This window comes from Podarcis liolepis (genome assembly GCF_965112155.1).
Source record: "Podarcis liolepis genome assembly, chromosome: Z".
Taxonomy (NCBI): Eukaryota; Metazoa; Chordata; class Lepidosauria; order Squamata; family Lacertidae; genus Podarcis; species Podarcis liolepis.
The window spans coordinates 30870576-30882746 of NC_139570.1; the positions used below are offsets into that span (position 1 = coordinate 30870576).

Genomic DNA, 12171 nt, shown 5'->3' on the forward strand with positions numbered 1-12171 from the left:
AATCCAGATGCAGACTTTAAGTTAATAGACTGTATTTATATCCCACTTTTTTCCTACACAGAGCTCAAGGTGTAATGCATGGCCCTCCCCCCCTCCATTTAATGCCTACAACCCTGTGACAGTTGGGTTAGGTTGAGAGGCAGTGAACTGGCCTATGGCCATACCCAGGGAGCTTCATGGCCAAGTGGGGCATTTGTACCTTGGTCTCTCTCAGCTCCCAGTCTAACATTCTAAACACTACCCCGCACACTTGAGTGGGGTGTGCACTCAGTTCAGGCTCATTCCTTTACCTGTTCTCTGCTTCTGCCAAGCCTGGAGGCAAGATCTGCACATACTACTCTTAAGCCCAATAAATTTCTAGTGGGTTGCTTTGATGTTTTGTTGATAGTAGGCCAGGCAATGGCACGGTTTGACCTCGGATGCCTCTAAAATATTATCTTGCCCCCACCCATACATACCCAAAAGATCACAGCGTACTGCAGGTGGGGGCACCCTAAAGATATAATCCAATCAGGAGGCCTGTGCAGCTGCTGCCAGACTTGGGCCTTTAGTGTGGCAGCAGTTCCTACAGTTCGGAACTACCTCTCATTGCCTACCAAGACAGGGGCCTTCCCTGTTGCCTTCTGGAAACCAATAAAATATCTCTTTCAACAAACCTTCTACAGTGGTACTTCTGGTTAAGAACTTAATTTGTTATGGAGGTCCGTTCTTAACCTGAAACTGTTCTTAACCTGAGGTACCACTTTAGCTATGGGGCCTCCTGCCGCCGCCGCACGATTTCTGTTCTCACCCTGAAGCAAAGTTCTTAACCTGAGGTACTATTTCTGGGTTAGTGAAGTCTGTAACCTGAAGCGTATGTAACCTGAAGTGTATGTAACCCGAGGTACCACTGTACATGGAGATCTTCATCCCAGCTGGCATCTATGTGGAAGGACCACAGCTCAGTGGTAGAGAATCTTGCCTTGCATGCAAATTGCCCCAGGTTTAGTCCCCATCACCTCCTGGTACAGTGGGAGAGACTCTCTGCCTGAAATCCTGGAAAGCCTCTACCAAGTCAGCACAGACAATACTGAGCTAGATTAACCCAAAGGTCTGACTCGGTATAGGGCAGGCAGCTTCCTACGTCCCCATATGTAATGGGCTTAAATTGCTTTCATGCATGTGCTGTTGAGTCAAACTGTTCTTATATATGTAATGGGTGGGTTTGGTGGTTGGTTGGCTGGTAAATTGCTTTAGGGTGCCCCATGGGAACTGATTCATCAATAAGAAAAATGCACCAGTGGAGATCTAAATTAGTATTTATTAATAATCTCCCACACATATCTCATGATAATGAACAAAAAAGAAACACATAGAAAACATCAGGGAAAGAACACCAAGCAGATAATTTATAGCAGATAACTATCCATCCAGCTGGGAAGGCTTACTGGAGGAAAAATACCTCCAACCATTTCCAGAAAGTGCATATAGGGGGAGCATGTCACATCTCAACAGAGAGGATGTTCCACAGAAGGGGCAGCCACACCAAAGGCCCTGCTCTAAGTTACTTCAGAGAGGGCTTCTGAGATCCTTTGGAACTTGCAGAAGAGACTCTCCTAAATATTGCAGAATGGGTAAAACGTAGGGTGGTCTTTGAAAAAAGGTGGTCAGTCTAAATGCACAGTGAGTCATATTTTTCTTGGACTCATAAAGCACTTCAGTCTGCAAATAATGGAATGACTGAATGGAAGAAACTAACCCCCCCCCCATATGTAGAAAACATCCAGGAGGATAAAATACATCCTCCTCATTTTCTCTGTAAATGAATTCTAACAAGAAACACCTTCTGAAGTGGTACAGTCCAGGGACATTTTAATTGCAGATTTGTTGCTTGTGGACGAGTTTAAGTGGCTGCCTTCAAATGAGATACTTGCCATATATTTGTCTGTGTGTTTGGGGAGGCTTCTCTGCACTGCCATCCCAATACTTAAAACCACTTTAAAATCCCAGTAACCTCTTCTGAGAGGTGGGAGTACAGGGCATTCAGGGTCTCGGCTAAAAAGGGAGAGAGTGTTACTGTGAATGAAGTTGTACGAGGAGAACTCTATCCAGTTTTTAACATTTATTTCCAGAGTTTGAACACTCCAATTTCCCAGGGTGACTTGCCTTAAAAGTCTTTAGAAGAGTTAGCTGTTGAAAACAGCCTCTCTTAGCCTCAGATTGCAAACCAATAATTTGGGGGACAATGACTGACAAGCAGACTAAGAGAAACTGTGATTCCCAAGGTGGGGTGGAGGGATTACCTAGGGGGGCACTAAGAGGAAAGGTGGCAGCAGGGGGCCCCACGGAGGATATTGATTATTTTCTTTTCGATTGGCAAGGCAAGACACTAAAGTGAAAAAACTTCCGCACTTCATATTTCAAGATTTACTGTTCTTTTATCACTTCCAAAGCTTTGATCACATTTGTTTGTATTTACAACTCTGAGTTGGCACAAGACCGCCAATTACGTACTGGTAATTGCTATTGATTTTCTTACGAATTATAGCTACGATGCATCCATGGTAGGCGAAGGTTTGTGCATGTTTGGTAAGTAGTGACATATATGCACGTTATGCTATGGATTTCCTTCACCGTTACTTTTTAATTACGAATGGAGAGAGATATTTCTTGGCTGGATTTTATTTGGTCATCGTCTTCCTCGGCGGGTTGTACAAACCCCTGTTCTGAATTAACGCTTTTTATAGGGCAGGGTAGAGGGCGATGTGATGGGTTTATGGAACTGAGGAACGCGGGGGGGGGGGGGGGAGAGAGAGATAGCCTAGAAAAGTTTGGGAACCACTGCTCCACGGTCTTCTTGTGTGTTGAAATGAAAAACAATACATAGTACGTCTGCATTCCTGTCATCTTACCCTCTCACTCCCTATTGTTGGCAAAAGGTGGCTTGCACAGAAGTGTTTTGCACTATTTCTGGGAACAGTGGCGCAACCTCAAGCTTTGGTACATCTCCAGAGGAAGAGAATCCTAGACCGAAGGGGCAGCCACCGAAAAACCCCCACCATGCACTGCACACCCTTCCAGGTCTAAGGGACTGTTTCCAGTTAGCAGTGCAATGGGGTAAGAGAAGGTGGCTTGTTAGGTATGCTGTATCCGGACCTTGTAAGGCTTTGTAGCCACCAGCCCCTTGAACTGAGCCCAGAAGAGGAATGGAGCCCTGCTGTGATGTGTTCCGATGATCCACCCACCACACCGATCGGCATTTTGCACCAGCCAGAGTGCCGTCAAGGGGAGCCCTACACAATGTACAGTACGTGATGTTTTCTAGCCCGAGGCGAAGTACGCATGGACGAATTAAGACAGATAAATCTGCTTCCTGGCTCATTCATACAGCAGCTCTCTGTATCAAACTCCAAAGTTCATGACTTCAAGACATGCAGGGGGCCAGGGGTGGGGGTTGGTGTAGAGAGATAATGTGCCCCAGACTGTCTTATGTTGTTTTTTTTTAACTCAGTCTAATAAAGGCAGAGGTTAAAAAAAGGTGAAGAGATTATTTTTTTTTTAAGGACACGATTACTTTCTGTATCGAAAGACAGGATTTATCCCATCCATGAGAAATTACCTGGAATTCACAGTACATAAAATCAGTTCTTCTGACTGTGGGCTTTTAAGAGAGCAACCGAAAGCCAGCCAGTTTTGGAAATAGCATTCTTCCACGCACCATTTGTCTTCAAAAGAAATATCTACATATTATTACCATTAAATTGAAGAACAAAGGTCAGAGGCACCCGGGAGAAAACAGGGGCCCGATCCCGTTCTTACAGAGGCAAAAATGAACTCCTCCCCCCCCCCCCCCGTGGCGGTTGGGGAAATAATCCTCATTCTCTGATTCGCAACTGACCTGTGCTCCTTCTTAAATAGTTCTGCTCCCCCAGCCACCCTGTGCCCAAACACGCAAATGAAATTTATTTCTTTGGGAAAAACCAAGAATATGAAAGTGATCCTTTTGTATGTCCTTATGCAAGTCTTTTAAGCGATTTTAAAACCAAAGTTAAATGTTCCAAATTTTCAGAAGTTTTTTTTTTAAAAAAACCAAACCTAATTCTCAGTACAAATCTAACCAAATTGAGTTCTGATTATGCAAGGCTTTTTCATCCTAATAGCAGCTAAATAGGTGCTCATGAAAACTATTAAAGAGTCTCTCTATAAACTACTTTGAGGGTGTGTGTGTGTGTGTGTGTGTGTGCTTTTTTCAAAACCATAAAGAAGTGTATAAATGTTATAAAATAAATAAGATGCAAAGGCAAGGAGGGGAGAAGAGAAGACCCAACAGCTACGGGTACCGCAGTGTGGATCCATGCTGCCGAAGTTCTGAACAATTATTCTACAGATCCAATCCTGATTTGAATGCTTAGCTGTACGGGCTGCAGAGAAATTAGAATTCAGACTGTCTCAAATATTTCATCTGCAAAAGGGATCCAAGTGTGTCTAAGTGTCTGCGAATCAAGTCCATAAAACACCATCGTTGTTCACCAGGCAATCTGGGGAAAACAAAACAGTTAAGGAGCTGTGGGAAAATGTCTGACTCTCTGGTCCAAAAGCCACTTAAACCAGATAACCTCAGCAGAACAACCTGAAAGCACAATTTGTAAACACACAACTTAGACTTTTTGCTTTAAAAAAAAAAGGAAAAAAAAGAGTAGAGATAACAAAAGATCGAGAGAAAGGACCCTGCTATATCTTTTCGTTTCCTCTTATTTCTGCATTATAAATAGCCTTGCTGTTTGTTATTAACCTAACTACAGTACAAGGCATCTTCTCCTAGTAACGTTTGTTAGAATTCAGTTCTGAGCCACAGGTCGCAAAAAGCAAAACCCAACAATATTGTTTTGCCATTAAAAAAAATAAATACAAATATACACACCAAGACAGAAAACTCACTCTGGAAAGATTGCGATCTATTTTACAACAGGGACTTTAACAAGTGAGACGCTAATTAACAAATAAATGGCTGGGGGAAAGGAGTGGAGCAGGATAAGGGGAAATGTGATTACAGTGAATGGCCATATGCGCCCACCTAGATGTTTCTAAGCTGCTCTCTAATTTGTTTAGTCCACTTAGGGGTCCTCCCCGCTACAAGTCCACTTAAAGTTAGCAGCTGGATCATTCTGTCGTTAAAAAAAGCCTGAAGCAAACACGATCAGAGCGCCATTATTATTTTTTAATTGTCTGTCTACAAGCTTATCTCTCATAAACCACTTTCAATCCAAGATTGGAACATTCCTGTTACTAAACATGAAATGTAGTTGATAGCATTCCAGCGAAAGCACAGTCATATAATGGTGGCCACACTCTTTAAAAATAAATAAATAAATCCGCACAGAAACCACGAATGAGAAGCTGGCGTACTTCTGAAAAATAATATCTTGAATCATAATAACCAGCCTTGAACACAGTCCAGATGTGCTTGGATTTCTCTCTCTCTCTGCTGTGTGCTTCGTCCTCTCTGCTTTCCCTCAAGTTGTTGTTGTTTTTAAAAAATGAAAAATTACTAAGAAGGCTTGCAACAAAAATCTGCATAAAGCTACCAATGAGGAACTGCGCAAGCGGGAACAGAGACAATGTGTGCAAACCTGAAGCTTTGAATTGGGCCTCGGCTCATATGGCAATTTGGTCAGTAAACCGTTTTACCTTTCGAACAACAACAACAAAAGACTCCAGCTGCGGGTAACAGACCATGAGGTTCTTTTTCCAAGAGTAAAATGACTTCTCCAGAACGACTGCAGCTGATGCCAGAAGTGCACCCCGCAGGCACCACAGAAAAGGAAGTGGTCATGTTCTGCTCGGAAGCGTGGACATGCTCGGTTCAGATCAATGACCTTCAGGTGAAGGAAGGCCTCACAAACTGGCCCATTAATTTCTCCCCCCCCCCCTTTAGCTGACCAAGTCTCGTCCTCCACGGAAACTGGACTGACCTATTTCCCTTCCAACAAATAAAGAAGCAGTTGAAAAACGAAGCATGGCAGGAACCAACACAAAGGGGGAACAGCAAAGTCTGCAAAAGTGGGGGGGGGGGGGTTAAAAAATGCAACAGGGAAAGTTTGCAAAATGGCCTTTGTGGGTCTTGATTTTTTTAAACCTAAAACAAAACAAAACCTAGAGCAGGTAAAAGAAAAAAGCAGAAAAGTGGAGGTCATCCGAGGTGGTCCAAAAAGGGTGAAGAGTGCAGGCTTCTGGTCCAAGAGGACAAGTGCTAGGAAGTTGCTTTGAAAGGACCCTGCAAGCCCAAAGGGAGGGGCGACATGTTTACATGGGTAGGTGCGTGTATAAAAAGACCCTTAACGTCTTCAGTGGGGATTGCCTCCTGATAAAATATTCCCAGTTCAACAGTGCCAGATCACAACGTTTTAAAAAGGAGGCATCAAACGTAACGATCACCAGCCCTATAGGAAAGGATCATAGAACTGTAGAGTTGGAAGGGATATCTAGCCAAAGGAAAAGGGGTAAGTGAGAAAACCCAACATAATGTTATTTATCACCAAGCTTTAATCTGTTAAGTGCCTGGATTTGTGTCTTCAGAATTACATGGGAACTCCTGGGGCTTAGTCCTGACACTGAAAATGTACAGGACATTCAACATACCACAGAATATCTGCTCTAGCACTGATCAGTGCCGGACATTTGCTATGCAGGCTTCCTCAGTGATTCAAGCCGTACTGAGCCCAGGTTTAGGGAAAGACGGTCAAAGAAGTGCCCTGGATTGAAGGCAGGTTAAGCCCCAGAAAAGCCACCCAGACTGGAAAGGGCTAACAGTGCAAAACTTAGGCTTAAGTTAGATGGAGGCGTTAAGACTATCCTGTCCTTATGGCCAACATCAGGAGAGCTATTTGCTTAATTGTTTTTGGCTGTGCCGTCCTTCCGAAATGCAGAATATTGTTTATGTGACAGGCTTGCTCCACTGAAAGGACTTGAGGAGGAACAAAGGATGGAGAAACCCATACGGCTGCAATTGGGTTATCCACTGAAGAAGAGTTAAAAAAAGAAAAGAAAAGCACCTATAAATCAGAAATCCTTATCTTAGCCCCAGCAATTTCTTCATCGCTAATCTCCCCACATCAAGAGAAAATCAAAAGCTACTCACAGGGCAAACAGATTATGAAGCTACACAGCAACTTCACTCCCAAGGGAATAAATAACCTTTAAGGAGATCGATTTGCACATAACATCAAGGAGGGGGAAAGACCACACACAATCCCACCCCACACATGCTCTTTGCTTGTGCTGCCGGGAGAGTGCAAAGCTAAAATGAAGCAGCCACCACTCTCGCTGTCAGGTGGCATTTAAAGCACCACAAAGAATAAAGGTGATAGGAGAGGCAACCAACCTCCTTACTCTGCAGGAACCTTAATCTGCATTTGGGGAGGACTCTTGCAAGCCTAAAAGTAACCGCCAGCTTGGTAAATAATTGGAGGTAAAGAGTGATAAACCTGATTCATAAAATGCAACGCGCGATCCAAAGCAAGCTATTCGGAAAACAGGTCCCACAAGTTTTGCTGTCTCCCAAGGAAATGTGCACAGCACTACATCCATTTATGGCAAGAGATGGCGGTGGTGGCAGGCGGGCGGGAATAAAAGAGGCTAAGGCTGGGTGTGCCTTTGCAAGCTCTGGTTCAGGGGTAGCCAACATGGAGGCCACTGGCAACGCTGGCTGGGTCTGCTGGGAGACCAGTTACACCTGGAGAGCACAGCGCTGGGTGCCCATGCTCTTGCCACAAGCATTTTCGTTCAGCCAATGTGCCACTCCATACAATGGTGTAGATTACCCTTGGGGGTCTCTTCCAATTCGGGGGTTCTGTGATTCTACGAGCATGAGACCCAATGTGGTTGTTAAGGGTGTTGGGCTTTTGTCTGGTGGGCTACCCAGCACCTCTGGCTATGCAGTGTAACAGGGTTGTTTTGAGGGTGTATTATGTTGGGGTGAGGGAAGAGAACTATGTACACACTACCCTGAGCTTCCTTCGAGAAAGGGGGGCTAAATATGCAATAAATAAATTAAATATTCCCAGTCCCTTCTGAGCTTTTATTATCACTGAGTGATCCAGCCAAAGTTACTTTTTGTTTTAACAGGAAACAATTTCGGCATTTGCTTGGTTCCCCTATGGAAATAAATAGGTCTAAAAAATGGGGGCAGGGGTCAGCAAACTTTTTCAGCAGGGGGCTGGTCCACTGTCCCTCAGACCATTTGGGGGGGGCAGGACTATATTGGGGGGGGATGAACACATTCCTATGCCCCACAAATAACCCAGAGATGCATTTTAAATAAAAGGACACATTCCACTCATGTAAAAACACGCTGATTCCTGGACCGTCCGTGGGCCGGATTTAGGAGGCGATTGGGCCGGATCCTGCCCCCGGGCCTTAGTTTGCATGTTCTAGTCTGTTTGTTTTTGTATGATAAGGGGGTGGGGGAGACAAGCTGGCAGTCTTCTCTCAAATTGTTCAGTAAAAAATAAACCTGTTTCCAATTTGCAGCATTACGGGAAAAGACACAGGGCTAACAGATATATTACTGTGCAGCTGGCACCTAGCTTTTAAAAACTTTATTAATATTATTTGATAAATAACTTATTTGAGTAGTTGAATTTAGCTGTTTTGCTTTCATGGGTAGATCTATCATGTCACCCACCACCACCAAAGTTCTGACTACGGGTCTTATGACTGGGTTGGTGAGGGAGAGGAGACATTGCCGTCTGTCCAATAGAGCTGCAGTCCATTTTCCAGTAAAACGAAAACGAGCTTTTCTACACTTGCCCGTAAGCAATTCATTACCCCTGCTGTCTGCACCAGCAAGATTCAGCTGTTCCATTTTGAGGAAAGTGGGCTTTACCACCCAGTGGTAATGTGAGAAATAAATATTATTCAACAGCTCAGATTGAAATTCTTAAAAATCGCAACGGGACTGGGAGTCACAAATGCAAAGGCCTAATTCAGCTCCGTTGACATCGATGGGAAGCCTTCCCATTAGATTCCACAGAGGGCTGGATACAGCCCAAGAAAAATATTAGAAAGGGAAAGGGTAATCAACTGCTTACAAAGTATATTCTTTAAATTAAAATAAAAACCCACCTGGGTACACTAGTTTGCTTCTCTTCCGCAATCTATCAAATTTCTACATATGAAACTCCTAAAATGTTTCCCACGGAGTGGGGAATGCAAAATTGATACAGCATATTCAGGGATGGCACTCCAAGGGGAATTTAAATGCTTTAAAGGATCTAAAACCACTTACTCCCTACAAGTCCCTAAAACGACTTCTTGGGAAGCAACTGAAATGTTATGGTCACCGTTCCAGGTATTAGGCGTGCAAAATCTTAAATTCTATCTATTTCCACTTTGTACTGGGCAGAACTGATTCTTGCTGTGTGTATAAAAGGGTGAAAAAAGAAGGTGGTGGAGACATAGAGCAGACGTGAATCAACTTTTGACTCAGGGAGACCCGAGCAATGAACCCCATTTTCTCTGACTCAAAAGCTTCTATGGGTCAGCATTGATGCATCGCCCAAGATGCACACAGGTACCACTTGCCTTACTCACCAGTAGTTTAAGGCAAAATCTGGACAGTGCCCCTTCCATGAAAATGGGGAGGGGGAGCTGAAGGCCAAAGCTCAGGGTAGCATAACTGCCGTGCTTATATCGCCGAGCTGCATTTTGAGAAAGCAGGACAAAATGGCGGACGGCTCAAGTCTTCAAACCGAAAGCAGCCCGATATGAGAATCACGCCTACACGCAAAGGGGCTCTTTCTGTGCTGGTTGTACATTTCACCGATCAACATGCACAGAACTTCTTGCCTTCCCCCCACCCCACTGTATTATTCCACCCCCACCCAGCACTTCTCCTCCCAACGTGTAAAGACACAATCAGGCAAAAGCAACACTGGACTCGGCTGCGATGAGTCCCACATATAATTTGTGCATGCCATTTTGTACAGGCAGAGCGTCCCATGTAACTCTAATGATTAAATGCCTTTGCAAAATCATGCAGTAGTTTATCAAGATCCCAAGTTATCAATTCAGTATCTTTGTTGTAAAATTTTATGGGAGGTTGGGTTGTGGCCAGCCACAACATTTTTCCAGACTATGAGCCTTTGGGACATGGATCAATTCATGCTTTCTTTCGTTTTAATTTTATTTATTTGTGCTTTCTACCTCAGCCTCTGGATAGGGAAGGCTGACAATCTAACCCATTCATTATTAAATGAAAAAATATTAAACAAAGATGCTAATGCAAATCTGTCTAAACCTGGTTAAGCTCAAACACTGTAATTTTAAAGTCACTTGAGAATATGATTCTAAACGTACATATTCACTAGAAATAAGTTCTGGTGAAACCGGTAGCTTTTCCTCCTGCATAAACACATTTTAGCATCCTACTCCAAGCGACATTGTAGTCCATAGTGTTTCAGTTTAAGGATCTTTTGGATTGGGCTGCAAAACAGATTGTAAGAATGAGACTCGCTCCTTAAGGAATTGGGGATCCTTAATCATATATAGCTGAAGCCAAGATTAAAACCTCCTTGCTTACGTTTCTTTTTGTTAAAGGATCATATGAATCTGATTTCAAGGAAGCCATCACCACTCCTATAAAAGTGCACTGCATTTGACTGTTGCTTGTAAAATAATAATAATAATAATAATAATAATAATAATAATAATAAATGTTGATGTGGAGACTTTACTACTAGTGGCAGAAATTTTATTGCCCAAACAAATGAAGTCATTGTTACATCACCAGAGCAGGCATGCGATAAGGAGGGAGCGATAAGTCTGAGTTCCTTTACAACTGGATTCTAGGAAGGGAAGGACCTGATCCTTGTCTTCATTTTAAACTCATGGCCTCACCACTAAGAATGTCAATACAGGCGCCACTGGTGAGATGGACACTGGCTAGCTAAGGAGTGTGCCAGGACAACCAGCACACAAGATACCTAGGTATTAAAAAAAGCCCATAACTCCAGTTGAGTCAACCAGCTGCAGGGGGACAGACACAGAATGGGTGTGTGGCAAGGGTAAAAGTCCAGTGCCCACCAACTGAGGTTCAATTGTTAAGTGGAAAGTCCCATCCAGTGCAGTGGGGCTTCCCTCAAATAAGCATGGTTACACCTGCAACACCAAAGCAAGTTTCTCATGTCTCATCTGCTCTAGCTAAGCAAAGAGAAAAGAAACATTTTTTTAAAAAAAAATTGCACATGCATACCTTTATATAAAGGCCCGTACTGATCAATTCTGTGTTTAAATTATTTACATCAACTGCATTTTCCAACCTTCTGTTTAGAAAGTAGCTTGCAAAAGTTTTTAACCGCTTGCTATATTTGTCAACCAACTATGAGATCTCTCTTGCGTGTAAATAATATTTGCAGCACAGCTTAACTCAAAATGCAGTCTCAGTTCAGTCTCTAAAGGGGTGAGAATTCAGAAGTGGGAGTTCATCCACATTTACGGGCACAAATTTACTTACCTTAATTTACATCTGCTGTTGTCAGCATTTCTAGAAACTCGCTGGAGCATCCAAAATACAAATTTTTATATATAAAAAATAGCAACACTGAAACGGCCCTGATAAAGAGATTCAGCTATTCAAAGTGTGGGGGGGGGGAGGAGATAAGAGCAAATTTAAATATGAATAATCATAGCTCCATATCTCTAATGGATCGCTAAATCACCTTTCAAAGTCCTGGTTTCAGAGCATAGAAATTCTGGCGCAAGCACCTTCCCTGATGAGTCATGAGAGAAGCAACGGCAGTGAACTCTGCCAGAACCTCGCTCAAAACAACAAAATAATGCTACATTCATGCAGAGGACTCCCAACTGTATTAGGAATCCAGAATGCTGCTAAAGCCAATGAAATCAACATTTCTAAACGATACCCCCAAATCCTGACATTCAGTCAGACTGATGAAAGATGCATCATGGTCAGGACTGAACAAATTGACAATTTACCCCAAGAAAACTGGGGTAAGTTTTTTTGGGAGGGGGAGGGTTAATAAAGTTTTTGGTTTATCTACACTTGATCTGCAAGCTCAGCAGGCAGGTTGCAAACCTGATGGTATTTACCTGTGAGTAGCTCCAGAGCAGAGTGGGCCTTGAACCAGCAACAGTTAGGTTGAAGCCCTCCTTTGGACCCCTGCCCTACACCAA

General features: G+C 43.3%; 1 protein-coding gene across 1 annotated transcript in view; it reads right to left on the reverse strand.

Annotated features, from left to right (window-relative positions):
* Nucleotides 1–12171, reverse strand: part of AR (androgen receptor) — a 237660-nt gene that overhangs the window by 221229 nt on the left and 4260 nt on the right. The gene's annotated exons all lie outside the window — the stretch shown is intronic.